The sequence below is a fragment of the Rhinopithecus bieti genome, unplaced genomic scaffold (genome assembly GCF_001698545.2).
Source record: "Rhinopithecus bieti isolate Rb0 unplaced genomic scaffold, ASM169854v2 scaffold_19652, whole genome shotgun sequence".
Lineage (NCBI taxonomy): Eukaryota > Metazoa > Chordata > Mammalia > Primates > Cercopithecidae > Rhinopithecus > Rhinopithecus bieti.
Window position 1 is genome coordinate 4,308,491 of NW_016809913.1, and position 27,783 is coordinate 4,336,273.

At 43.8% G+C, this 27,783-nt stretch overlaps 1 long non-coding RNA gene across 1 annotated transcript; it reads left to right on the top strand.

Annotated features, from left to right (window-relative positions):
• The first annotated feature begins 7,327 nt into the window (after positions 1–7,327).
• On the top strand, positions 7,328–20,929 carry LOC108541393 (uncharacterized). The gene is made up of 3 exons (XR_001888953.1): positions 7,328–7,383; positions 10,711–10,784; positions 20,345–20,929. It is a non-coding gene; the product is annotated as an uncharacterized LOC108541393 (long non-coding RNA).
• Positions 20,930–27,783: the final 6,854 nt, after the last annotated feature.

The window sequence follows — 27,783 nt, forward strand, 5'->3', positions numbered from 1 at the left end:
TAAAACAAAGAAGTAAATCTTTGTGACTTTGTGTTAGGCAATGGTTTCTTAGATATGATGCTAAAGCAAAGCAGTTAAGGAAAAAAAGGTAAATTGGACTTCACATTTTTTTTTTAACTTTGTGCTTCAAAGAATTCCATAAAGAAAGTGAAAAAGGCAACTCAAAGAATGGGAGAAAATATTTGCAAATCATATATCTGATAAGGGACTTGTATTTAGACTATATAAAGAACTCTTACAACTCAAAAACAAGAATAAAACAAATAACCCAATTTAAAATAGGCCAATGGCCCAGTGCAGTGGTTCATGCCTATAATCCCTGCACTTTGGGAGGCAGAGGCGGGCAGATCACCTGAGGTCAGGAGTTCAAGATCAGCCTGGCCAACATGATGAAACCCTTCTTTACTAAAAATGCAAAAATTAGCTGGATGTGGTGGCATGTGCCTGTGGTCCCAGCTACTCAGGAGGCTGATCAGGAGAATCACTTGAAAGCTGTGAGGCGGAGGTTGCAGTGAGCCAAGATTGCACCACTGCACTCCAGCCTGGGTGACAGAGTGAAGCTCCATCTCTAAATAAATAAATAAATATAAATAAATTGACTGGGCACGGTGGCTCATGCCTGTAATCCCAGCACTTTGGGAGGCCGAGGCTGGTGGATCACCTAAGGTCAGGAATTCAAGACTAGCCTGGCCAAATTGGTGAAACCCCGTCTTTACTAAAAATACAAAAATTAGCCAGGCATGGTGGTGCCTGCCTGTAATCCCAGCTACTAGGGAGGCTGAGACAGGAGAATCACTTGAACCCAGGAGACGGAGGTTGCAGTGAGCCGAGATCACACCACTGCACTCCAGCCTGGGCAACAGAGAGAGACTCTGTCTCAAATAAATAAATACAGGCAAAGGATGTAAATGCATGTTTCTCCAAAGAAGATATGCAAATGACCAATAAGCACAAGAAAAGATGCTCAACATTATGAGCCATTAGGAAATGCAAATCAAAACCACAGTGAGGTACCACTTCATGCCTATTAGGATGACTATAATAAAAGACAGATAATAATGTTGTAGCAAGGATGTGGAGAAATTGAAATCCTGATATACCGCTGGTAGGAATGTAATATAGTGCAGCTATTTTGGAAAACATTTTGGCAGTTCCTCCAAAGGTTAAACAGAGCTATGATCAAGCAACTCTACTCCTAGGTATATACCCAAGAGAAATGAAAAAACATGTGTGCACACATAGACTTGTACACACATGTTCATAGCAGCTTTATTTACGATAGCCAAAAAGTCAAAACAACCCAAAGATCTATAAACTGATAAATAGATAAACAAAAGTGGTATATTCATACAATGAACTATTACTTAGCTATAAAAAAGAATAAAGTACTGATACATGCTACACCATGGATGAACCTTGAAAGCATTATGCTAAGTGAAGGAGGTCAGTCACAGAATAACACATATAGTATTGTATAATTTCATTTATATTAATTGTTCATAAAAGGCAAATCTATAGAGGCATAAAGTCAATTAGTGGTTGCCAAGACTGCTAATGGGTATGAGGCTTAATTTTGGGGTGATGAAAGTATTCCAAAATTGACTGTGGTGATGGCCTGCAACTGTGAAAATACTGTAGTAAAAACCCTCACATTGTGTGCTTTAAGTGGGTGAATTGCATCATACTTGAATTATATGTGAATAAAGTTTTTTTTTTTTTTTTTTTTAAGTACCTCCTGCATTCTTCATTTTTTTGTTTTTAGGCAGGGTCTCACTCTGTCACCCAGGCTAGAGTACAGTGGCATGATCACTGCCCACTGCAGCCTCAATCTCCCAGGCTTAAACAATCCTCCCACTTAAATGATCCTCCCACTAGTCCTCCCAAACAACTAGGACTACAGGTGCACACCACCACACCTAACTAATTTTTTTTTTCTTTTTTTGAGGCAGAGTCTCACTCTGTCACCCAGGCTGGAGTGTAGTGGTGCAATCTCGGCTCACTGCAAGCTCCGCCTCCCAGGTTCATGCCATTCTCCTGCCTCAGCCTCCCGAGTAGCTGGGACAACAGGCGCCTGCCACCATGCCCGGCTAATTTTTTTGTATATTTAGTAGAGACGGGGTTTCACCATGTTAACCAGGATGGTCTCAATCTCCTGACCTCATGATCCACTCGCCTTGGCTTCCCAAAGTGCTGGGATTACAGGGGTGAGCCACCATGCCTGGCCACCTAACTAATTAAAAAATTTTTTTTGTGTTGCCCTGCCCAGACTGGTCTCAAACTCCTGGGCTCAATGAGCCTCCCACCTCAGCCTCCCAAAGTGCTGAGATTACAGGCATGAGCCACACGCCTCCTCCATTGCTCTGATGGGCAAAATGAGAAAGGGGCTAACCCCTCCTGTGCATTATAATGGGATTTAGGGACTTCAAGGGAAAGGGGAAGCACCTTATTAATGAATAAAAACTTCTTAATTAACCACTATCTATTAAATCTAACAAGTTCAAAAGCTACTGACACAGCCATGTTTGCCGAACAGAATAGCAAGCACAAAGATAATCTGACCCAGATGACCCATACCGATCCTCAGCCACAGACCCTGGTGAGCCTGAGCCTCTCCCCAGCTCCTGCTACCTCTGATGGGTCTTCAGGACTTGCTTGTCCTAGCAGGGCTGACAGTCCTGCTGAGTTGCCCATTTGAATGAGGAAATGTCTGGAGAGAGGAGAGGGATGGAACAGAGCCTTCCCAGTGGTTTCCAGTGACTCGAAGAGGTTTTCCCAAAAGTCTCATAGTAGAAGATGCTTGAGAAAGTGGGATATTCAGGGCCAGACCTTAGCAGAATCCTCTACCCCAACCCCTTGAAGGCCTCATCTTGTGCTACTTTCCTTTGCAACTCGGGGAGAATCAGATTCATCAAGAACTTTCACCTTCCTTCTACTGAATTTTGGTTCCCTTTCCAATGGTTCCAACGTGCCCAGTGAAGTGAGTTGTTCCATCTGTACAACCTGGGGTGGTGTGGTAAAGGGGAAGGAGACGCGCTCCCTCTCCCACTTCCCAGTGAGGCCTATGAAGAGAAAACTAGACTCTTCTCCTACCAACTGGACTACCTCAGGCCTAGAGTTGGAGTTAGCAGACCACTGTGGGGGAGCCACAGCCCTCAGTAGAGCTAGGAACAGTGGGAAACAAACCTGTGACTATAGGACTTGCTGCTTTTTTTTCTTTTCTTTTCTTTTTTTTTTTTTGAGGCAGAGTCTTACTCTTTTGCCCAAGCTGGAGTGCAATGGTGCGATCTCAGCTCACTGCAACCTCCACCTCCTGTGATCAAACGATTCTCGCCTTAGCCTCCCAAGTAGCTGAGATTACATGCATGTGGCACCATGCCTGGCTAATTTTTGTATTTTTAGTAGAGATGGGGTTTCACCATGTTGGCCAGGCTGGTCTCAAACTTCTAGCCTTAAGTGATCCATCTGGCCCAGCCTCCCAAAGTGCTGGGGTTACGTGTAGGACGTGTTTCTATGTGGATGATCAAGGTGTATGTAAGACCAAGCTTTCCATGTATACCCGTGTTAGAAGAAGCTGACCTCAGAAGGGCATGTGAATATTTGGGTGAGAAAAGGCAAAACATGGCTAAGGAGCAGCCAGGAGGCCAGGTTGGCTGGCATATGGGCCTAGTTAGAAGACAGAGTCATGGATGGGGCTAATCTGGGCAAAGCCTTGATGGTCTCACTGAGAAACTGGAATTCTCTGCCTATAGCCCCAGTGTACAAAAGGTGGTTGTTACCCAAGGACAAAGCCACAGCTATGTCCTTTGCTTGGATTTCAGAAAAGAATACACTTTTAAATCATCTGCAGGAGCCTAAGACAAAGGTTTATCTTTGGCTCCAATTATGTAATTCCAGAAGTACAAAGACTTTTGTACGTGTCTGGTTCTTGGTTGCACACCTCAGAAGCCACGTGCAGTTTACCTAAACAGAAAGGGAGTGAGTATATTGGAAGAATGTTGGTGGGTCACAGAACGGGTGGGGAGGCTTGGCCACCAGCCCCAGGAAACAGGCAGGAACCCATGAAGGTGAGTCAGCAGGAAGCCCAGTCAAAGATGTGACACGGGAACATCACCCACAGCCATAGCTGCTGCTGTGGATGCTTTCTAAGGGCTCCTGTGTCTTGGCATCATCACACCCCCCAAAACCAGTATTCCCTGCTGGAACGGCCCACCGGTGAGCCAGGAGGCAGGGACAGGGAATGTCTGGCCTTTTCCAGCTCCCACAGGCAGAGGCTTTCCCATCAAGACCTTCCAAAAGTGGAATTCCCACGAAATAGGAAGGAGATCTAGGTGTTACGTAGTCCCCGAAACCAGCAAATTTTCATAATTTGGAAATACTTAAAAAAGACTGATATTTGTTTTTCTTTTTTTCTAGTTTTAACTCAAAGATATGGTAGGTTCTTAAAGGATGTATTTAAGAACCAGACTATTCTGGTTTCTCTTAATACAGTACTTTGGAACGGCAGTATAGGAGAATGGTTTAAGTATATGGCCTGAACACTCGGACCAGACCTGGGTTCGAAGCCCAGCTTTACCGTTTCCTAGCAGTGTGGCCCTGGGCAAGCAAAGTAACCTCTCAGAACCTATGCTCTTCTGTAAAATGGGGTCATTATAGTACCTACCTCACAGCTTTGAACTTTGAGGTTTAAGTGAGATCATGCATGTGAAGATCTTATCAGTGGTTGGCGCTGGGGAAGCACTCCATAAATATCAGCTATTGTCATTGAGTGACCTGTCCTAAGGTCTGAGAAAACAACATGGTCACTTTGGGCCCCATACCTTGGGGTATGTAGGCTCTGGCCTGACTTTAATTCCAGGCAGCTAGAGCCACACAAGGGAAGGGGGATGTACAGATGTCCACTTGGATATGTTTCCCCCTCATTCCTTGCTTTTTTATCTTTTATTTAATTAATTAATTAATTAATTTATTTATTTATTTATTTTGAGACAGAGTTTTGCTCTTGTTGCCCAGGCTGGAGTGCAATGGCGAGATCTCGGCTCACCGCAACCATCACTTCCCAGATTCAAATGATTCTCCTGCCTCAACGTCCCGAGTAGCTGGGACTACCAGCATGCGCCAGGCGATGCCCGGCTAATTTTGTATTTTTAGTAGAGGCAGGGTTTCTCCATGTTGGTCAGGCTAGTCTCAAACTCCCGACCTCAGGTAATCCACTTGCCTCAGCCTCCTAAAGTGCTGGGATTACAGGGGTGAGCCACCATGCCAGCCTTTCACCTTTTATTGCTTAAGGCCATGAGCTTTGGTGTTATAGGTTTGGATTTGAATCCAGACCTACCAGATGATGTTGGGCATTTCAAGTAACCCTCAGGCTTTTTTATTGCAAAGTGAGAATAATGCTATCTACCACACGTGGCAGTGCTGTAATAAGTAAATCAGATAGTCTGTGGAGGGTGCTTAGCACCCTGGCTCATAGATGAGAAGGGTCCTCATTAGTATATATTGGTCCTTATGGGCTAGGGGAGAAGTAGCACCTCCCAAGAAGATTTTTTTCCTTCTATAACATCACATGTACGTTTATCTCTTTGATGCTTAAATTATCTGGCAAGGATTCTTTTAGTTTTTACAAAAAAATTTTGTTTTAAATTACCTTGACAGTGGGAGATCACATCTGTGGAAAATGCTGGTGTTCATGTAACAAAAAGCTAGACCAGATCACTGCAAGTGTGCAGGTCCAAGGGTAAAGCAGGTCAGCACTGCTGAGAGTATTGTCCATTGGACTCTCATTCCAGAGATGCTCCTCAGGAAGGGTGCTGTAGTCCAATAGGTTTGGCAAGTATGACTCCATCCTTCTTTTAGAAAATTACAATGCAGGCCAGGCATGGTGGCTCACTCCTGTAATCCCAGCACTTTGGGAGGCTGAGGCGGGTGATTCACTTGAGTCCAGGAGTTCGAGACTAGCCTGGGCAACGTAGTGAAATCCCTTCTGTACTAAAAATACAAAACTTAGCCAGGTGTGGTGGCGCACGTCTGTAGTCCCAGCTACTTTAGAGGCTGAGGCACAAGAATCACTGAATGGAGTAGGTGGAGGTTGCAATGAGCCAAGGTCACGCCACTGCACTCCAGCCTGGGTAACAGAACGAGACTCAGACTCAAAATAAATAAATAAATAAATAAAAATAAAAGTGTATATAAGACACAGTATAAACGTAGTTCTCCAAGGCGGGCGGATCACGAGGTCAGGAGATCGAGACCATCCTGGCTAACACGGTGAAACCCCGTCTCTACTAAAAATACAAAAATTAGCCGGGCGTGGTGGCAGACGCCTGTAGTCCCAGCTACTCAGGAGGCTGAGGCAGGAGACTGGCATGAACCTGGGAGGCGGAGCTTGCAGTGAGCTGAGATCCGGCCACTGCACTCCAGCCTGGGCGACAGAGCGAGACTCTGTCTCAGAAAAAAAAAAAAAAATGGTTCTATTCAGAATCTACCGTGTTATAAATCTGACCTAACATTAATATGTATGGAAGCTATAGTAAACATTTAATCAAAGATAATTTTGTATGCCCCCTTAGACTTTAGAAAAACTTTTAAAATGTGTGCTTAGAACTTACCCAAAGAAATTTCACTCCTTGCCTTCTTTTTCTCTCAGTGCCTTCTATTTTTCTCATTATATTCAAAAGTATGCCATTTGGTTCAGTCCTACACTTGACACTCTGTTGACAACCATCAGAGCCCTTCATACGTTTTCAGGAAACCACACAAGTGAAAAGAAGCATCAGGAAATTCCACAGTGAACAGTTTAGGAAGGCAGATAGGCAGGTGCTGAATTCTAAATGTGGTGTGCATATGTGTGTGCATGTGTGCATGTATGGGATTTGTATGTGCACATGAGTGTGACTGCATGGTTTTGTTCATGCCTGCATGTGGGAACATAATTTGTGTGCATTGGTGTGTGCACAAGTGTGTATTTGTGGGTACATGTGTGTGTGCGCATCTGTGTGTTGGAAGACAAAACACAACCAAGATGCTGCTTCCTGAAAGGGGATATTGGGGTTGGGGGCAACACAACTCCTTAAACTGTGTTTAAGGCAGTCCTTACCAGTTAACTTCCAGAGAAGGGAATAAACTCAGAAACCTTTCAAAGGAAGGAAAGAGCAACAAAAGATTGGGCGTGATTAATTCATAAAAAGATGAATGAAAATGTAAATAAAATGTTAAATCGAGCATTAAGTTCTTCAAGAGGCTGAGAAGGAACAGGTCTGGCTTTATTATATTGCATTAAAACCAGTGATAACTATTTTAAGTTTTAAGTTGTAATTTTTTTTTTTCTTTTAAGTCTTTTTCTAGGTTGGGTTTCCCAGAACACCACCCTGAGATGAGGACTTGTGTGTAAGTAATAAATTAAGCAAGGGCTCCCAGGAGAAATCAGTGAAGGCATGGAGGAGGCAGGCAAGGGAAGGAGCCCAGCCAGTCTGTGATTCAGCCCTATCCTGTGGCGGGGAGGAGGGGTGGGGTGGGGAACACTCTGGGATGTAAGTCACACCTGAGTCTGTCTCAGCCTAAGACAAGAGAGGGTCTCACCCTTGGTCATCCACTGAGGGCCATGCCAAGAGCATGAAAACCTACTAGGCACTTCCAGAATTTCGTCCTCGAGGGAAAAGTGGCTCCAGCAGCCCAGGGCAAATTCCCCTAAGAAGAGTCACAGGTGTAGGCCATTGTAAACAAAAGCACACTTGAAGGTGGAGAGAAATGACTAAGATCATAAAAAGATCTAGTGGGGGACTCTCTCTGAAGCTGCTGTGATTCTGAGGGCTGCCTGACTTAAAAAAAAAAAAAAAAAACTGGAGGGATTTGGGCAGAACGCTTACATCAAACATCCTCTTTCACCATGGGGATTCCTGTCTGGGCCTTCTGCCGTGTGGGATATGCAGAAGGCACTGCAATGAAGAGAGAATCACCAGTGCGGAAATGGAAACCATGAGGAGATAGTAAGAGGCATTTGGAAGTCCTGAAGTACCATAAAGAATGAAGACTTCCAGCACGGTGGCTCATGCCTGTAATCCCAACAGTTTGGGAGGCTGAGGCGGGTGGATCACTTGAGGTCAGGAGTTCAAGACCAGCCTGGCCAACATGATGAAACCCCATCTCTATTAAAAATACAAAAATTAGCCAGGCATGGTGGCACATGCCTATAATTCCAGCTACTCCAGAGTATGAGGCAGGAGAATTGCTTGAACCTGGGAGGCAGAGGTTGCAGTGAGCCCAGATTGTGCCACTGCACTCTAGCCTGGAGACAGAGCTAGAATCAGTATCAAAAAAAAAAAAAAAAAAAAGAAAAGAAAAAAGAAAAAAAACAAAGTAGGTAGACCCAGCCCTGTGGTCCAGGAGACAAAAGAATATGACTCAGGGACCGGCCTGAGAACCCAGAATTGGTTCAGAATATGAGAAAGTCCATTGCAAGAGGCCTATGAGCCCCCACCCAGATGAACTCTCTTAGCAAAGATTGTACCATGAAACAGAAATCATCCCTGGCCTGGCCAAAGAAGCATGCCTGGACCACCACTGCCTAACAACCAGTTGAATGGAAAGTCTTTGAAAATTGGGTCATGGACTGGGTAGCCTGAAATGTGCACTAAATGGGGTATTTATCTGTATTGCTAGAGATCGCCAGTTCCCAGGTTCCAGGCACCTCTCTCTGCCCTCTTGCGAGGCAACACAGTAATCCATTTAAGGGTTTGGAATCAGACTACCTGTGTTTGTATACAGTACCCTGACTGTATACAAAGTGGGTAAGCTAAGCCAAGCCACTTCACTTCTCTGAGCCTCAGTATCCTCATCTGAAAGTGGAGTTATTTATAAGACGTACCTCCTAGTGGTGGTTTTATTTTGTTTATTGGTTTTGTTTTTCCTAGATTCATTAGTGTATATAGTTCAGTGCCTGGGAGAGCCTGTGATCAAACACATTATCTGTTATTATTTGGCTATACTTTCCTCTTGAATAGACTTCCTGAAACAAGCTGCACCCCAGCTGAACTTATTTTGATATCATTGGCTTTTAGGTTATGGTTTATAAAAGCATAGTATATAAATATTCTGTTTTGGGGCTGAGAAGAACATTTTCAGACTTTTAAATCAATGAAACCTTATTTTCAAACCAACTTCTGTAAGAAGCTGCGTTTGTAAAGCCAGTGACAGCTGCCTCTAGTTGAAGTTGTTGGGAGCAGAAGCCTCACCTTTCTTCCTGCCCAGTGCCTGGGACCCCACAGGAAGTGCTGGTCTCCTGGAACAAGTAGGAACACGCCCCACATTCAACATTGCCCCAGCACATCCTCTTAGTTTACAGTCTGAAGTTCATCAGGGGGAGATGACTTGTTCAAGATCTTTCCAGCCTGTCAGTGACAGAGCAGGCACTTAAATCCAGGCACTGTTCTCTTCGATGACTTCCCTCACTTTCATCACTCCAGGATCACCTGCACCATTTTTGGTTTTGCTAGAGTATCATGTTATTTATTTATCTAATTCCTTGCAGTGATTTCCCCCTTCTTTTTTAAAATCTTAGCCTTGCTATGAGCAAGGCTCATACGAATCTCATGTTTGACCTATTATAGTCTTTCTTAATATGCATGTAAACAAATAAGTATGTTTAAAAATATGTGTTCATGGCCAGGTGCATTGGGTCACACCTGTAATCCAAGCACTGTGGGAGGCCAAGGCGTGAGGATCACTTGAACCCAGGAGTTGGATACCTTGCAACAAAGCGAGACCCCATCTCTACGAAACATTAAAAAAAAATTAGCTGGACATGGGGGCACTCACCTGTAGTCCAAGCTACTCAGGTGGCTGAGGCAGGAGAGTTGCTTGAGCCCAGGAGTTCAAGGCTGAGGTAAGTTATGATCACACCACTGAACTCCAGCTTGGGCAACAGAGCAAGACCCTGACTCAAAAAATTATACACACACACACACACATATAATTTTGGAACATATATTTGGAACAAAATATATAATTTTGGAACATACTGCTCTGTGTGCAAAACAGAAAATGTCTTAGCTGTATGGAAGCCAGTCCAAGTTAGGTGCTGTGTTTATACCAAATACCAAGAGGTCCAGGGATTTGCTGGGCCCTATTCCCTGTGGGCCTCAATTCAACAGGATGACACAAGTTTAGAATGAAATTAAAGCATGACTACAATGGCGTTGTTTTTATGTTTTTTTTTTTTTTTTTTAATTAGAAACGAGGTAGGAGGACAGTGAATCAGGTGCTCCTTTGAAAGTGTCTCCCATTCTATAATTCACTGGGTTCCACATACTATGGAATGTTTGAATTTATAACTTTTTAAGAACTGTCTGTATATGTTTAATGTGTATACAATACATTGAGAAAGCCAGAGTTAGTCCAGCCTTTGTAATCACAATAAGATGCTGCAGGGCTCAAATGGTGGGGAAATAACTGGCACCTTGGAATGTTAATTGCACTTGCTTCTGAGCCTGGAGGCTGAAAATGCAGGATCATTGTGCAACACTACACGCCCCATCTTGTCTGACTGGCTCTAGCTTTAGAAATGAAGAAAGAGAAGAAAATCATTTAAGTTTTGCCTAGAGTTAAGGTTACTTTTTTTTTTTTTTTAAAGCATTCCTCCTTCCCCTTTCGGATAAAACAACCCATATAGACTGTACAAGATATAGAGATTTAATGCTTTTTCTGTTCTCTTCAAAGATAAAATTTTCAGTGGACTTTTCCACTTGGTGCATCTCCTATGCTTGGCTTGTCACCTTACATCTGACACAAAGGTAATATAACCCAGGACTGCTGAGACATACCCTTTCCTTTGCATTCCACATTCAGAAGATCTCATTGCTTCTTCCAGTTACACAAGTATCAGAGTCCCACTGTGGGTAAAAAGTCTTCCAGAAATGGGAAACCCAGATTAGCTAGTCAAGCTGCCCCTCGCAGATGAACTAACAATAATAATTAGTAGGCTTGCCTGTCATCCTCAATAAAGGATCCTCAAAAAAAAAAAAAAAAAAAAAAAAAAAAAAAAAAAAAGAAAGAAAAGAGAAAAGAAATCTTTATACTATAGTAATAAGGATTATTCTGATAGTTACTTTATTGATTGTTTTTATAATTACTGTGTTCTTAGTTGCAGACAACAGAATTCACTCTAGCTAGTTTCAATAGAAAGGGGTTACAGCAGGGTATTAAGTAGTTTACAAGATTTTCACCAGTGCCAGAGAAGGATAGGTTAGGATACCACACAGCCAGAAACAACACCAGCAGAAATGCCCAGCCATAAACAGGACTGTTCTCATAGAAGCCCCACTGCTGCTGCTCAGCAGTCACTACCTGTGATGCTAGGGGCTGGACAGTGGGGCTTCTCTCAAAGCTCTTTCACAGTCATGTCTGCAAAAAGATGGGCCCACCTACATGTACTGCCACTTCACTTAAATGACCTTCATCTTCCTGCAGCACATAGGCATCTGCTGGGCAGAACCTGGGTCATAGGCAGAACCCTAGCTACAAGAGAGTCCAGACACTGTAGGTTTTACAAATGGTCAAAGCAGATGTTGTGTGGACCCATTCGTGGAATCTGCCACAGTGACCGTATGGATTTCAGTCAATTTGTAAGTAATGGTAATCATGAGAGCTATATGAGAATAATAGCTAGCAATTTCCAGTGCTTTCTAGCACTTAATAGCTTTAGAAACATGATCTCATTTAATCCTCAAAGCAGCCCTGTGAGGTAGGTACTATTCGTATCCTTGGATTGTAAGTGAAGACATCAAAGGACTAGAGAGGTTAATTCACTTGTCCCACATCTCATGGTGGTAAAGCCAGGATTCAAACTCAGATCTGTCTCAATGAAAGTCTGTACTTTCAGCTAGTATACTGCTAACGTAATGAGATTACAGGCATGAGCCACTGCACCGGCCAAGATTTCTTTATTAGTCATATTCAGGTTACTAAGGGATAAATAAAAGTATGTATAAAATCCTTGCCCTTGGCCAGGCGCGGTGGCTCATGCCTCTAATCCCAGCACTTTTGGAGGGCGAGGCAGGCGGATCACGAGGTCAGGAGTTCAAGACTAGCCTGACCAATATGGTAAAACCCTGTCTCTACTAAAAATACAAAAATTAGCCAGGCATGGTGGTGTGCGCCTGTAGTCCCAGCTACTCTGGAGGCTGAGGCAGGAAAATAGCTTGAACCCAGGAGGCGGAGGTTGCAGTGAGCCAAGATCACACCACTGCACTCCAGCCTGGGCAACAGAGTGAGACTCCATCTCAAAAGAAAACAAAACAGAAACAAAAACAAAAAAACCTTGCCCTTGCCTTCAAAATGCATTTATCCTAAAATATACCAAATAAGTGGCAACCTGTTTTGTTTTGTTTTTTTTTTAAACTTAATTTTCTTTGGCAGCAGAAAGCCTTTTCTGACAAACTAGCAGAATGAGCTAATTAAACTTGAAGCTTTACAGAAAAGAATCCTCACTTGGGTCTTTATTGAGGATGACAGGCAAGCCTACCTGGCAGTGTTCTCTAGAAATTATAATGGGAGAGTTGAAAGGTGAGCCAGAAAGCCAGTCTATGTGTATAAGTACTTGGCTCGGTATGTTGTATATAGTCATTAATGTGCTTACTTATAGGATGGTACCCAGGGGTGTGCTCAATTACAATGAGGAGAATGCCTTGAAAGAAGTAATTAACAAGAGTATTGAGATATCTCTCCAGACAGATTTTTGAATTAATGAAAAATTACTGTGTGATGGGTACAGCCCTGGGTGAAGTGTGGTTTTAGTTTTACCAGTGTTCTTGTCTGTTTTCATTGTCATTAGTAGTTTTAAAAATATAACATCAAATTCTTTCTCCTTACAAAGACTGCTCTTTTTTTTTGAGACAGGGTCTCACCCTGTCTCCCAGTTTGGAGTGCAATGTTGCAATCTCAGCTCACTGCAACCTCCACCTCCCAGGTTCAAGCGATTCTCCCACCTCAGTCTCCTGAGTAGCTGGAACCACAGGCGTGCACCACCACACCTGGCTAATGTTTTGTATTTTTAGTAGAGATGGGGTTTCACCATGTTGCCCAGGCTGGTCTTGAAGTCCTGTCCTCAAGCGATCCACCTGCCTTGGCCTCCCAAAGTGTTGGGATTACAGGTGTCAGTTATGGCACCCAGCCACAGACTGCTCTTACGGTGTGTGTTTTGAGCGACTGTGGTCCCACTGGCAACTCTCTTGTCATTTTTATTCAATGCCTAGTTTCCCATTTTCTCCCTTATATCTTTCTGGCAAAATGTAATAACCTGTTCAAAGCAAATCAGAGAACTTTTCACAATGCTAACAGGCATAACGGTCAAGTGCTTGAGGTACTTATTGTCTGTCTTCCTCAGTAAAAGAGCACAGAAAATGCGGGACCTCCAGCTTAGTCTGTCAGTTGGCATATTAGTTTCCTATGGCTGCTATAACAAAATGCCACAAATTTAGTGGCTTAAAACAACACAAATGTATATCTTATAGTTACAGAGGTCAGAAGTCCAAAATCAGTTTCACTGAGATTTAGCCAAGTGTTTGCAGAAATGGCTCATTCTGGAGGCTTCAGAAGAGAATACATGTCCTTGCCTTTTTCAGTTTTGCAGGCTGCCTGCAGTCCTTGCCTCATAGCTCCTGCCTCACATCACTCCAACCTCCCGTTTCCGTGGTCACATCTCCTACTAATCATTCCTACCGTCCTGCCCCCGCCCCCGTTATAAGGACCCTTGTGATTACATTGGATTTCAGTCAATCAGGCCCACCTGGATAATCCAGGATCGTCTCGTCATCTCAAGATCCTTAATTTAAATCACATTTTCAAAGTCCCTTTGTCGTATAAGGTGATATTCACAGATTATGGGGATTAGGGATTAGTCAGTCTACTACAGGTGTCAGGAAAGCAAGTTCTAGCTTTGGCAGTCAATGAGGACTTTCTTAGAAGGTTACATAGAGAAATGATTAGGAAATCAATAAAACCAACAGGCATTTGAGATACAAGGCAAATACCTGGTTATCTTGCTGTCCGCTCAGCACAGGTGCCTATTGCTGCAGACTCTAGACTTCTATCTTTATTGTGACTGTCTTCACTTCCTCTCTGACTGATGATTCTAGTATTTCTAGCAGTCAAACTGAGTCAGCCAGAGCCCATCCTGTAGAGGGCGCCCCTTTTCTGCCAGGCTATTTTACAAGGACATCTCATTGGCTGCTGTTTAACCTACAGATGGCAGCTTTTTCATCAGTTCCTAGTCCTTGGTCCGCTCAGCTTTGGCCAGGAAAGCTGGGCCACAAGACACAAAATATGTACAGGAACCACGGGCCTTTGTCTCTGAAAGGCGCTGGGAAGTTGCAACAATTCAGAGACTGTTAGACTCTTCTCCAAAACACTGTCAGTGACAAAAGAGTTTGGGCAAAATTTTTTGCTTCCTGATTTTTGAAACTGGGATGCTTGTAGGTGCTTGTTACAAATGGATTTTGGTTAATATTTACAAAATGTAGTATTCCTAAGAAAACAAATTAGAAAGATCTAAAAGTAAAGAGTGCTTTGGAAAGCTAAAGGCTTGTCATGATGGCCTGTAGTCTAATCATAGACTCTAATTACAGGAAAAGATACACATTCAACAAAGGAAGTCTTCTAGGTCAAAGGTCTTTATGGTACTTCAAATTATATAAAGCAACACACTGGAATTCCCAAGCTCTGAGTCATCCATGAAAAAAATAGCTCATATGGCTTCCAGGACACTGAGTTGAATTCAGAAATCATTTTATAAATGTCTACTCTCTTTCATAGAGGAGATTTAGGAAAGGAGAGAAGTAATCTGGAGTGTAGCAGAGAATTAAACTGAGTTTTCTTTAATGGAGTCATAGAGCCTGTTACACTGTGGATTCTTGGATTGTGTCAGATAATCATAGGTTCAGCCACTGGATTAGTCATATCATGAATTTCATAATCACTATATAATTGACACAGACCTTTAAACAGTTCTTTCTCCTGGAAGCCAGTTTATTGCTGGAATTAAATGAACTGTCCCTCTCTGCAGAAAATGGAACCAACTTTTCACTTGGTTCACCTTGGCAGTAATTAGGAGCTTTCTAGGAGTCAGCACTCTTCCTCGCCAAGCTGTCCAACTGGAAACAAGCAGATTATCCTTAAGAATGCAAAGGCTCAGCCGGGCGCAGTGGCTCACGCCTGTAATCCCAGCACTTTGGGAGGTCGAGGTGGGTGGATCATGAGGTCAGGAGATCGAGACCATCCTGGCCAACATGGTGAAACCCCGTCTCTACTAAAGTACAAAAAAAAAAGAAAAAAAGCCAGGTGCAATGGTGCGTGCCTGTAGTCCCAGTTACTCGGGAGGCTAAGGCAGGAGAATCACTTGAAGCCAGGAGGCAGAGGTTGCAGTGAGCCGAGATTGTGCCATTGCACTTCAGCCAGGCAACGGGGTGAGACTCCATCTCAAAAAAAAAAAAAAAAGAATGCAAAGGTTCTCTCTCCAAGTGGGAGACCAGAGCAAAGGTAAAGGAGAAAATATTTAATGTTCAGCCTGTGAAGAAAAGTAATTAACTGATTGTACTATGTGTATTTCCACTTCGTAAACACCAACAATTAATTAAGCCATTATACAGCTCAGGCACATCTAACTCTAGGTTGGACTCTGGGGCCAGAAGGACTGCTCAAATCCCAGTTTAGCCACTTACTGACAGTGTGATTTTTGGCAGATGGGACCGACAGGGGTGCATGTTCCATGGGAATGTTGTGACAATTAAAAGCAGATGAAATTCACATGGCAAATTATGTGAGTGGGAACCCTCACTAAGCCTTACCTACTTTTTGTTATTCACTGTTCACTCTCACCATTCCAAATCTCTAAGCACTATCCAGAGTCATGTCACACTCAGAAGCCGCCTCAAACCACCAGGCTACCCCTCTCTTCTTTGAAACTCAGTTTTGGAATCTATTTGGACTTATTTGGGCTTTCCAACCCTCCAGTAACACTTTCTAATACCTAAACGTAAGTCTGGAGTTTAGCTTTTGATGATATCTTCTCCTCCCCTATGTTCTAAGCAACTTCCTTTTATTCAAGATTTTCCTTCATTCTTTCCCTCCAATTTTTCATCCCTGGTCTTCTCTTTCCCTAATTTTCTCTCTCCAAGGCCAGAGATTGAGGAGGAAATTCCCATCAAGTTTAAAAAATATGAAATGTGTTCAGGCTGGGGGAAGGAGAAAGGGAAGAAATCATACCCTTATGATTCCTTTATTTCCGCCCCACACACACATAAGTTCAGCCCCTGGTAAATAATTCCCTTCCCTTTCCTGGTCTGCAGTTTCTCAACCTTCTTGGAATCCCCTTTGAAAATATAAATATTTCCTTCCATACCTCACCCCAATTTTATTCAAAACTTCAAAATAAATGTGACATGACTGAAAACATATTAAAACAATGGTCATCTTAGAATATGCCTATCCAGACTACACAAGCACCCTGAGAAATGTGAAATCTCTCCCATGGCCCCCTCTCCACTCCCAGGCAGTTGGCAGTCACCGCCTGGGTTTCATGATCTTCAACAGAATGTGCTCTAAATTGGTGAGTTTCCTGGCCACAGCTGGCTCTTTGGGTGTAAGCTTCCAAAACTGGTGACCATTTCTATCTAATTCTGTTTGTGTTTCATCCAGAATAGTACCTTGTCATAGAAGCACTTAAGTCTGATTCTTGATACAGATTTCTTGGCAAATATTGGGCATGGTTAAGAGAACTTGTTCTGGAGTCATACCACGCACAGGAGAGCTACCTTTCCTGGCCTCTGTGGCAATCATGTTAGGACTAGGTTGACACGGTTCTGGCCATTTGACAGGCGTAGATGTGATGTATGTCACTTATAAACCTGTTTTCAAAATGTCTCAGCCGGGCGCGATGGCTCAAGCCTGTAATCCCAGCACTTTGGGAGGCCGAGACGGGCGGATCACGAGGTCAGGAGATCGAGCCCATCCTGGCTAACACTGTGAAACCCCGTCTCTACTAAAAAAAAATACAAAAAACTAGCCGGGCCAGGTGGCGGGCGCCTGTAGTCCCAGCTACTCGGGAGGCTGAGGCAGGAGAATGGCGTAAACCCGGGAGGCGGAGCTTGCAGTGAGCTGAGATCCGGCCACTGCACTCCAGCCCGGGCGACAGAGTGAGACTCCGTCTCAAAAAACAAACAAACAAACAAAAATGTCCCACACTGTCTTCCTTCACTAGTTGGGCAATCACATAGAAAAGATCTAGGAGAGAACTTCAAGAAGGCTCTGGGGGGTTATGGAGCTACAAGATAGAGCCTGGATCCCTGAGTCACAGCTAGAAGGAGATTGCCTGAAAGGGCGGCCCAACTCACATTCACTGTGAGGTGAGGGAGAAATGAATCCTTGTTGCATTAAGCCACAGAGATTTGAGGATTCTTTGCTATAGTAGCTAGTGTTAATTAACCTAACACATTTTAAAAGTTCTTAGAACATAATAAGGGCTAAGAAAAGTTAGTTTTACTAGCTTATTATTTGTTCCATCCACTAATATTTATTGTGTATTACTGCATATGTTTCCCACAACACCTTAGAAGGTGGGTGCCCAGGCCTTGCTCTCTCTCACCAGAGGGCCTTTATCTATGTTTTCTCTGGCTTACCTGTTCCATCTCCCCTCTCCGCATAGTCAAACACTACTCATCACTAAGATCAAAGCTCAGGTGTGCTCCTACTCATCAAAACCCTCCCTAACTCCCTAGACTAGATCAGTGTTCCCTATTACGAGATCTCATAAATCCCTAAATGTCTCCTGCAGGGTACTTAAGACAGTTTGTCATTACATGACTGTAATTCTTTTTTTTTTTTTTTGACACAGAGTCTTGCTCTGTTGCCAGGCTGGAGTGCAGTGGCACAATCTTGGCTCACTGCAACCTCTGCCTCTTGGGTTCCAGCGATCCTCCTGCCTCAGCCTCCTGAGTAGCTGGGATTACAGGCATGCGTCACCACGCCCAGCTAATTTTTGTATTTTTATTAGTAGAGACGAGGTTTCACCATGTTGGCCAGGATGATCTTGATCTCCTGACCTCGTGATCTGCCCGCCTAGGCCTCCCAAAATGCTAGGATTACAGGCATGAGCCACTACGCCCGGCTGACTATGTAATTATTTGGTAAACATCTCCCTTCCTAGACATAGAGTAAGCACCAAGATAGCAGGGGCCATCCTAGTTGATTCACTGTGATATTCCCTGTGCCTAGCCTGATGCCAGACACACAAGATGTGCTCAAAAAGTATTTAGGTGTATCTGGCAGGATAGGTCTCACAGGCTTTCTGCTTCTTGGTGAGGTCAGCTGTCAGTGTTGGATCTGGTCCTTATCTTTGCAAGTTTAGAAACTTAATTTTTCATGGAAGGCCAGCACCTGGAACAGGATTCCCAATAACTACACTTAGAGGATATCTGCTTCCTGACTGTGAGGTCCCTGAGAAAGTAAATTAGTGAGTATTCAGAAGCCATTTGATGACAAAAGAAAGCTTGGCTTTGAGAGGAATTCGCTTCTTTTAGGCTGGAAAATTAACCTTGTTTTCTTTTAGTGCATATTTCTTCCAGATAAAGCTTTCTTTTCACCATTAGAGACCATTGAAATAATCCTTAGTAAGGTCATGGCATATAATAGGAGCTCAATAAGTATCTGAATACATATCTGTGGGTCGTATTTGTTGAATGACTGACACATGGCCTTATGCTTTGGCTCTCCATTTCTAGACCCCAAGTAGTGATTGCCTTTTGTTACAGTGTCACTTGTCCTTGAATCTCTACCATGGAAGTTTGAAAAGAACTAGTGACTATGAACCAGACCTACAAGATTATAAATTCCTTGAAGTTAAGAATCATCATCAAGGCCGGACACAGTGGCTCACGCCTGTAATCCCAGCGCTTTGGGAGGCCGAGGCGGGTAGATCATTTGAGGTCAGGAGTTCAAGACCATTTAGTAACTCCATTTTACAGATGAGGAAATGAAACCCAGCAATGATAAAAGACCAGGTGAAAGGTCGCCCAGCTAGTAAGTGGCAGAGGCAAGATTTGAACTGAAGCCTGTCTCACACAGAGCCTGTATGCTCATGCGCTGTGTGTAGTGCATTCCAGACTGCATTCATCTTGGTATCCCTACAGCACCTGAAAAATCAGCATTATGTTATGCCTTCCAAACATGTCTATATAGTCAATTGTTGGTTGCAAGCAGCAGAAAACCACTCTGATTATTGTAAGCAGAAAAGCGACTAAGAGGACACTTTGAATTAAATAGTTTCACGTTTTTATGAGGCCTCAAAATATGTAAGAAGCAACAAACAGATTGTAAGAAGGTGAAGAATGAAGATAGGGATAGGGTGTACAGTATGGGGACTATGATTGATAATAATGTACTGTCTATTTGAAATTTGCCATCACACACACACACATACAGAGAGAGAGAGAGAGAGAGAGAGGTAATTATATGGGCCAAAACCCAATAGAGACAGGGGCCCAAGGGGCAGAATACAAGATAATCATCTTTGAGCAGGAACAAACCTACCAGCATGCCTTGGTCAGATCCTTCCAATGCACATGGATTCTTTTTTTTTTTTTTTTTTGAGACGGAGTCTTGCCCCGTCACCCAGGCTGGAGTTCAGTGGTGCGACCTCGGCTCACTGTAGCCTCTGCCTCCCGGGTTCCAGCAATTCTCCTGCCTCAGTCTCCTGGGTAGCTGGGATTACAGGCGCATGCCACCACGCCCAGTTAATTTTTGTATTTTTAGTAGAGACAGGGTTTCACCATGTTGCCCAGGCTGGTCTTGAACTCCTGACCTCAGGTGATCCGCCAGCCTTGGCCTCCCAAAGTGCTGGGATTACAGGCGTGAGCCACCATACCCAGCCAATGCACATGGATTCTAACTTTCCATTCATCTTTGCCTCACATCACACATTTATTCACAATGTAAAGTCTAGGGTGAGAGCATCTGATTGGCCAGCCTGTCATTTGCCTCTGTGCTAACTAAAAGCATGCTGGGGAAGAGGTTAGTCTCTAGACCTTCCTACTTCCCTAGAGGGAGGCGTAGCTTGCTGTGACTGACACAGTGGGAATATCCCCCAAATGGAGGGCATGGATGCTAGGCTGCTACAAACACTGACAAATGTCCCTCACAACAGGGGTGCGTTAACTCAGGCCTACAGCCATCCCTGAATCGCAATTTATGTCACGTTCTAGTCCCCTTGCTGATACTAGAGAAACCCCAGAAGCACGATTCCAAGTCATCATTTAGCACAGTTTATGCAAATGATTCATTTTCATTTTCATTATTATTTTAGAAGGAGCCATTTTCTGACCCACCTTGGAGATGTGCCCTCTGAGGAGCCTGCAACCTCCTGCACCTGATGAAAGTGGCCCACTCACGAAAACGCCCAGGCTCCCAGTTGGGGAGAACCATCTCCACCTGAGGGGGATCCAGATCCAGTGAGAAGAATTGCTTTTGATTATTTTAGATAAACTGTCTTCAAATAGTGCAGCACGGGCACTTCCTGCCTCGATGGAATTTCAGCACACCTAGCCTTCCTGCTGCTCACCCGCCCCATCTGTATTTACCTTCTGCCTAAATCGTGTGAAGGCCAAATGGGTAACGTGAGTGCAGCTGGGTCAGCTGTGACTGGGGGGCAGCAACAGCTCCATGTTTTGAGGGCAGATGGAGGCTGCTGTGGTCTAGCGGGTGGACGGGAGCCAGTGGCTGCTGTAGGCCTCCCTGTGTGGAGTGCGTGGAGCTGCAAGTAGAAGCAGGGCCCAACTTGGGGCGCCACTGGATGAAGTACACCACCCCATCCAAGAGCCTGCTCCTAATGTCCTCAGTGAGCTCTCTTTGTTTCTGTTTCTTCTCTATGTATACATATCAAATGTGTGTGTATTTGTGTGCGTGTGTGTATGAAACAGAAGGAAACAAAGATTTCTTTGCTCTTTTATCAAAGATATTCACTTGTTAGGGACACTAGAGCAGTGACTCTCAATCCAGGCTGCATATAAACATCAGCTGGGAAGCTTTTATAAATTAAAGCAACTATAAAATAGTTGCAGAGGGCCATGGAGACCTGTAGTGTAGGTGTCTTACAGGCATTTTCAGGTTTTATGAGGCCTCAAAATATTTTATATATATTTTATATTTTATATAGTTTGAGGCCTCATAAAAACGTGAAAATGCCTGTAAGACACTAGACTATACGGGTCTCCATGGCTCTGTGCAAAATATGACCAAGCTCAAAAAGACAAGCAAGGTCAGAAGACACCACAGATTTGGCAACAACCCATGATCCTTGGGTTCATCTCTACTCAGAGTGGCTCCTTAAAGTGACACTGGCACTTTTCTGAAACGCTTTCCTGCAGGTTCTTGAGCACATTCTAATGGAACCTCTCTCTCAGAATTATGCACATGAGAGTGTCATTGTGAAATTCTTTTTAGCACATCCACCACAGGTATAATGAAATACAGGCTACGTACTGATAGAAAGGAAGGACCAAATGAAATAAGTCTCTTCATATGCACTTGTGTGTCTCTTTGCATCTGTGGTTTTCAGACTTTGCTGTGCATCAGAATCTCCTGCAGGACTTGTTAAACACAGATTTCTGGGCTGCACCCTCAGAGTTTCAGATTCAGTAGGTCTGAGATGAGGCTCCTGGAGTTGCAGCAAGTACTCAGGTCATGCTACTGCGTCACCTGAGGCCCATTTGTGACAGTCTCTCTGTTCTGTGTAATAAAAAAGATCACATTTTCCTCTTCTCTATGTCTGATGTGAGGCTGGCCTGTCTTACATTGGACACCTCTGGGGAAATATCAGGAAAAAGACGGACAAAGCAGAAGTGCCTGAAATGATATTCATTAATTGGGGTTCTGAGTAGCTAAACTGAAACTTGATTGTGCCCTTACCTCCAGCTCCTCCTGGGCCTGGAGCAAGGACAGGCTACATCTGAGGCAGCAGGCATTGGAAGGAGTAGGATTGGGTTAGGGTTAGTTTTAGGGCAAATGAGGTACCTCCATCCTCACCACCCAGCTATGTAGTAATGAATTAGCCTCTTCTAGATGGTCTGCAGTCTATTACATTGTTATAAAAGTTTGGCTTATATAAGTGTTTCTAAAAATGTTTTATCAGAAAAAGTGTTAAACACCTGGAAACTTAGAATAGTGCAGTGAACACCTATCTGTACCCAGGAACAAAATTCAATTATTAAAATTTTACCTATTTGTTTCCTTTTGAGACAGAGTCACACTGTCACCCAGGCTGAACTGCAGTGGCACAATCTCGGCTCACTGCAATCTCTGCCTCCTGGGTTCAAGCAATTCTCATTCCTCAAGCCTTCTGAGTAGCTGTGATTACAGGTGTGCGCCATCATGCTGGGCTAATTTTTGTTTTTTTTTTAGTAGAAACAGGGTTTCTCCATGTTGGCCAGGCTGGTCTCAAACTCTTGGCCTCAAGTGACCTACCCACCTCAGCCTCCCAAAGTGCTGGGATTACAGGCGGGAGCCACCACCCCCAACCAATTTGCTTCATTTACATATCATCTATATGTTTTGCTGACATCATCTCCAAAAAAGCAAGGACATCTTCTACATAATCACAATGTCATTATTACCTAAACGTTAACAGTATTCCCCAATATTGTCATATGCCATTTCTTCCTTTTATCCCCAAAATATCTTTTATGGATATTGTTTCTTTGAGTCACACATAGAACTTAAGCAATGTCAGGGCTAGGATGAGTTAAAAGGGCCCCAGAAAACTCAGTAATCAAGAACAATAATATTGTAATGCAACATTTCAAAAAGTCAGATGAGGCTGGGCGCGGTGGCTCAAGCCTGTAATCCCAGCACTTTGGGAGGCCGAGACGGGCGGATCACGAGGTCAGGAGATCGAGACCATCCTGGCTAACACTGTGAAACCCCGTCTCTACTAAAAAAAAATACAAAAAACTAGCCGGGCGAGGTGGCGGGCGCCTGTAGTCCCAGCTACTCGGGAGGCTGAGGCAGGAGAATGGCGTAAACCCGGGAGGCGGAGCTTGCAGTGAGCTGAGATCCGGCCACTGCACTCCAGCCCGGGCGACAGAGCGAGACTCCGTCTCAAAAAAAAAAAAAAAAAAAAAAGTCAGATGAGCTACCTATGCCTGTAAGCCAACTGTGTGTTTTTGCAGGAAAAGTTTTACGGGGCTGGGATTAGCATGAGATGAATGAGGCAGGGTTGTACAAATGTAGGCTCTTTAAACTTCTGATATTTTGTTCACCATGGGTTTTTATATTAATTTTGATTTTTTAAAATATTGCATTAAAATTGTATTGCTCTTGATCAATGAGTTTTTGGGCATTCCCTTAAACTTTGCACTTAAAACAAGTGCCTCACTCACCTCACCTTAGTAGTGCCAGCCTGACTCTTAATGCTCTGTTCATCTCCACTTCATTCACAACTTTGACTTTTTAGATTCTTTTAGTGTCTATAGAGCACACAGCCAGCCAGGCAAAATGCTCTGCAAATTAAATTAGAACCTCTGATCTAAGAAGGATATGTTCTAATATCAAACATGACGACATAATGTACAGAAGAAGCAACAAACGACACAGAACAAGAACAGGGAAAGAAGACAGGGACATTTCCCTCGTCCATGCCTAGCTCAGGATCTTACTGATCCCCAGCTGAGGAAAAACTGGAAATGAAGAACAGAAAAAAGCCTGCCCGTGTCTCCTCTTAGCTCCTACTTCCTCATTTTTCTGCTCCCTTCACGGCCAAACTTCTCAAAAGAGTATAACTTAGACTTGTTTCCAGAGACCACACCAGTTGTCTTCCGGTCTGCCCCAGGCTCTGAGCTTGCAGACTTCTCTCCTCATGGTGTCACAAAACTTCTTCGTTGATCTCCTGTATTCCCCCGAAAATGGAACCTAAAGGCTTAACAAGATTCAAGTTAAACATTTTGGGGATGATTACCTTAGATGTGACATGGTGTGCCTCGTGTTGCATCACCTGAATAGGTATGTGGTGTGTGATTGTCCTGGACTTGTATAGTTTTAATTCCATCAGTTCTGAGTCTATGTGGCTTGGATTCCGAGAAGGAATATTCTATTGACTGCACTATCAAGGCAAAGGGAACTGAAGACTCAGATGAGAACATCATCATACTGTGGAATTTCTAATAGGTAAGAATATTTTGTTTTGTTTTGTTTTTGTTTTTGAGACGGAGTCTCGCTCTGTTGTCAGGCTGGAGTGCAGTGGCGCGATCTTTGCTCACTGCAACCTCCACCTCCCGCGTTCAAGCGATTCCCTTGCCTCAGCCTCCCAAGTAGCTGGGACTACAGGTGCAGCCACCATGCTCAGCTAAGTTTTGTATTTTTAGTAGAGACGGGGTTTCACCATGTTCGCTAGGATGGTCTCGATCTCTTGACCTCATGGTTCGCCCACCCCTGCCTCCCAAAGTGTTGGGATTACAGGCGTGAGCCACTGCGCCCGGCCGGTAAGAACATTTCTTATTCATTTTATGGAACAATGTGGATGTCTTGCACAAAATTAGTTTACGTGTTGAAAACCCTCATGAATTGAACGTCATTTATAAAAGTTATTTATTTAAATGTTTATAATGTAGTTTCCTTATTAAAATAAACTTTTAATTTTGAAACAATTTTAGATTTACAGAAAAGTTGCAATGATAGTAAAGAGTCCCATATACTCACTCAGTTGTGAAGCTGGAGTGCCGTGGCCTGATCATGGCTCATTGCAACCTTGAACTCCTGGGCTCAAGCCATGTTCCCACCTCAGCCTAGTGAGTAGCTGGGACTATTGGCATGCACCACATGCCCAGCCAATTTTTAAACATTCCTGTAGAGATGAGATCTCACTGTGTTACCCTGGCTGTTCTCAAACTCCTGGCCTCAAGCGGTCCTCCTGCCTTGGCCTACCAAAATGCTAGATGCTGGGATTACAGGCATGAGCCCACACTCAGGCCCATATACTCTTTTTTTTTTTTCTTTTTTTTTTGAGGAGGAGTCTCACTTTGTTGCCCAGGCTGAAGTGCAATGGTGCAATCTCTGCTCATTGCAACTTCTGCCTCCTGGGTTCAAGTGATTCTTCTGCCTCAGCTTCCTGAGTGGCTGGGATTATAGGCATGCACCACCACACCCAGCTAATTTTTGTATTTTAGTAGAGATGGGGTTTTACCATTTTCCCCAGGCTGGTCGTGAACTCCTGACCTCAAGCAGTCCATCCACCTTGGCCTCCCAAAGTGCTGGGATTACAGGCATGAGCCACCACGCCCAGCCTTTTTTTTTTTTTCTGAGACAGTCTTGCTGTGTTCCCCAGGCTGGAGACCGGTGGCACAATCTCTGCTTACTGCAACTTCTGCCTTCCAGGTTCGAGTGATCCTCCTGCCTCAGCCTCTGAGTAGCTGGGATTACAGGCATGTACCACCATGCTCAGCTAATTTTTGTATTTTTAGTAGAAACGGGGTTTCACCATATTGGCCAGGCTGGTCTTGAACTGATCTCAAATGATCCGCCCACCTCAGCCTCCCAGAGTGGTGGGATTACAGGTGTTAGTCACCATGCCCGGCCCCCAGATACTTTGAACTCAGTTTGCCCTAATGTTAAAAATCTTATATAGCTATGACACATTTATCAAAATTAAGACATTAACATTGGTACAATAATATTAACTATAGATCATATTCTTTTCCAGGATACCACATATCATTTAGTAACATTCTCTCTTTCTTAAGGTTGTTGTGATTTTTCAAATTGTGGTAAAATATACGTAACATAAAATTTACCATATTAACTGTTTTAAATGTATGGTTCAGTGGCATTAAGTACACTCACATTGTTGTGTAACCATCACCACCATCCATCTCCAGAACGTTTTATCGTTCCAAACTGAAACTCTGAACCATTAGACAAGTTTCTTTTAAGTATTAATTTTCAAACCTCCAGTACATTAAATTGAAATAATTTAGTCTGGGCCTGGCTTGGTGGCTCACGCCTGTAATTCCAGCACTTCGGGAGGCTGAGATGGGTGGATACTTGAGGCCAGTAGTTCGAGACTAGCCTGGCCAACATAGTGAAACCCCATCACTACTAAAATGCAAAACTTAGGTGGGTGTGGTGGCACATGCCTCTAATCCTGGCTACTTGAGAGGCTGAGGCAGGAGAATCGCTTGAACCCAGGAGGCAGAGGTTGCTGTGAGCTGAGATCATGCCACTACACTCCAGCCCGGGCAACAGAGCAAGACTCTGTCTCAAAAAAAAAAAAAAAAAAAAAAAAAAAAANAGATCATATTCTTTTCCAGGATACCACATATCATTTAGTAACATTCTCTCTTTCTTAAGGTTGTTGTGATTTTTCAAATTGTGGTAAAATATACGTAACATAAAATTTACCATATTAACTGTTTTTAAATGTATGGTTCAGTGGCATTAAGTACACTCACATTGTTGTGTAACCATCACCACCATCCATCTCCAGAACGTTTTTATCGTTCCAAACTGAAACTCTGAACCATTAGACAAGTTTCTTTTTAAGTATTAATTTTCAAACCTCCAGTACATTAAATTGAAATAATTTAGTCTGGGCCTGGCTTGGTGGCTCACGCCTGTAATTCCAGCACTTCGGGAGGCTGAGATGGGTGGATACTTGAGGCCAGTAGTTCGAGACTAGCCTGGCCAACATAGTGAAACCCCATCACTACTAAAATGCAAAACTTAGGTGGGTGTGGTGGCACATGCCTCTAATCCTGGCTACTTGAGAGGCTGAGGCAGGAGAATCGCTTGAACCCAGGAGGCAGAGGTTGCTGTGAGCTGAGACCATGCCACTACACTCCAGCCCGGGCAACAGAGCAAGACTCTGTCTCAAAAAAAAAAAAAAAAAAAAAAAAATAGAGACTCTGCCACGTACATGCTCTCAGGCACTTGAGGAACCACATAAGCTGTTTCCTGTCCTTTTCCAGGTACCTTTTGAGAGCGGACTTTAGGATAGAAGCATAGGAACTGTGGCACCAGAAAGATGCTGGTGAGAATCGTGGCTGCTTATTGCACACGTAACCTAGGTAAGTTACTTGGCATCCCTGCACCTCAGTTTCCTCAATGGCAAAATGAAAGATGATGTCTCATGAAGCTGTGAGAGTGGAAGAGATCACATCTGCTGAGAACCTGGAGTGTTGTAGGCATTCACCCTGGTTGCGCCCATTTTTCTCAGACCGTTCTTTGCTACTGAAGCTAGTTCTGCAAAGAAGTTGGGGTGGCTTAGATATTGAACTGACTTGTTTGGCAGGTTATGTTTGGTGCCTATGCATGAGAAGCTGATTGGCCATTCATAGGACACTGAGCAGTTTGGAGACTCAGGACTTCCTGCATCCTATGTCCTTGAATATTTGCATGGTCAACAGTTCAGAAACATGCACATCCTGCTGAGAGCTCCATAGCTCTGTAAGAAGAAAGGATTGGGTCTCTATACCAAATGCAAAGCCTGGCCTGGCGTGGTGGCTCATGCCTGTGATCCCAGCACTTTGGGAGGCCAAGGCAGCAGGGTTGCTTAAAGCCAGGAGTTAGAGACTAGCCTGGGCAACATAGTGAGACCCCCCCCATTTCTACAAAAAAATTAAAAATTAGCTGAGTATGGTGGTACATACCTGTAGTCCCAGTTACTCTGGAGGTTGAGGTAGGAGAATGGCTTGAGCCTGGGAGGTTCAGGTTGCAGTGAGCTGTCATTGCACCACTGCCCTCTAGCCTGGGTGACAG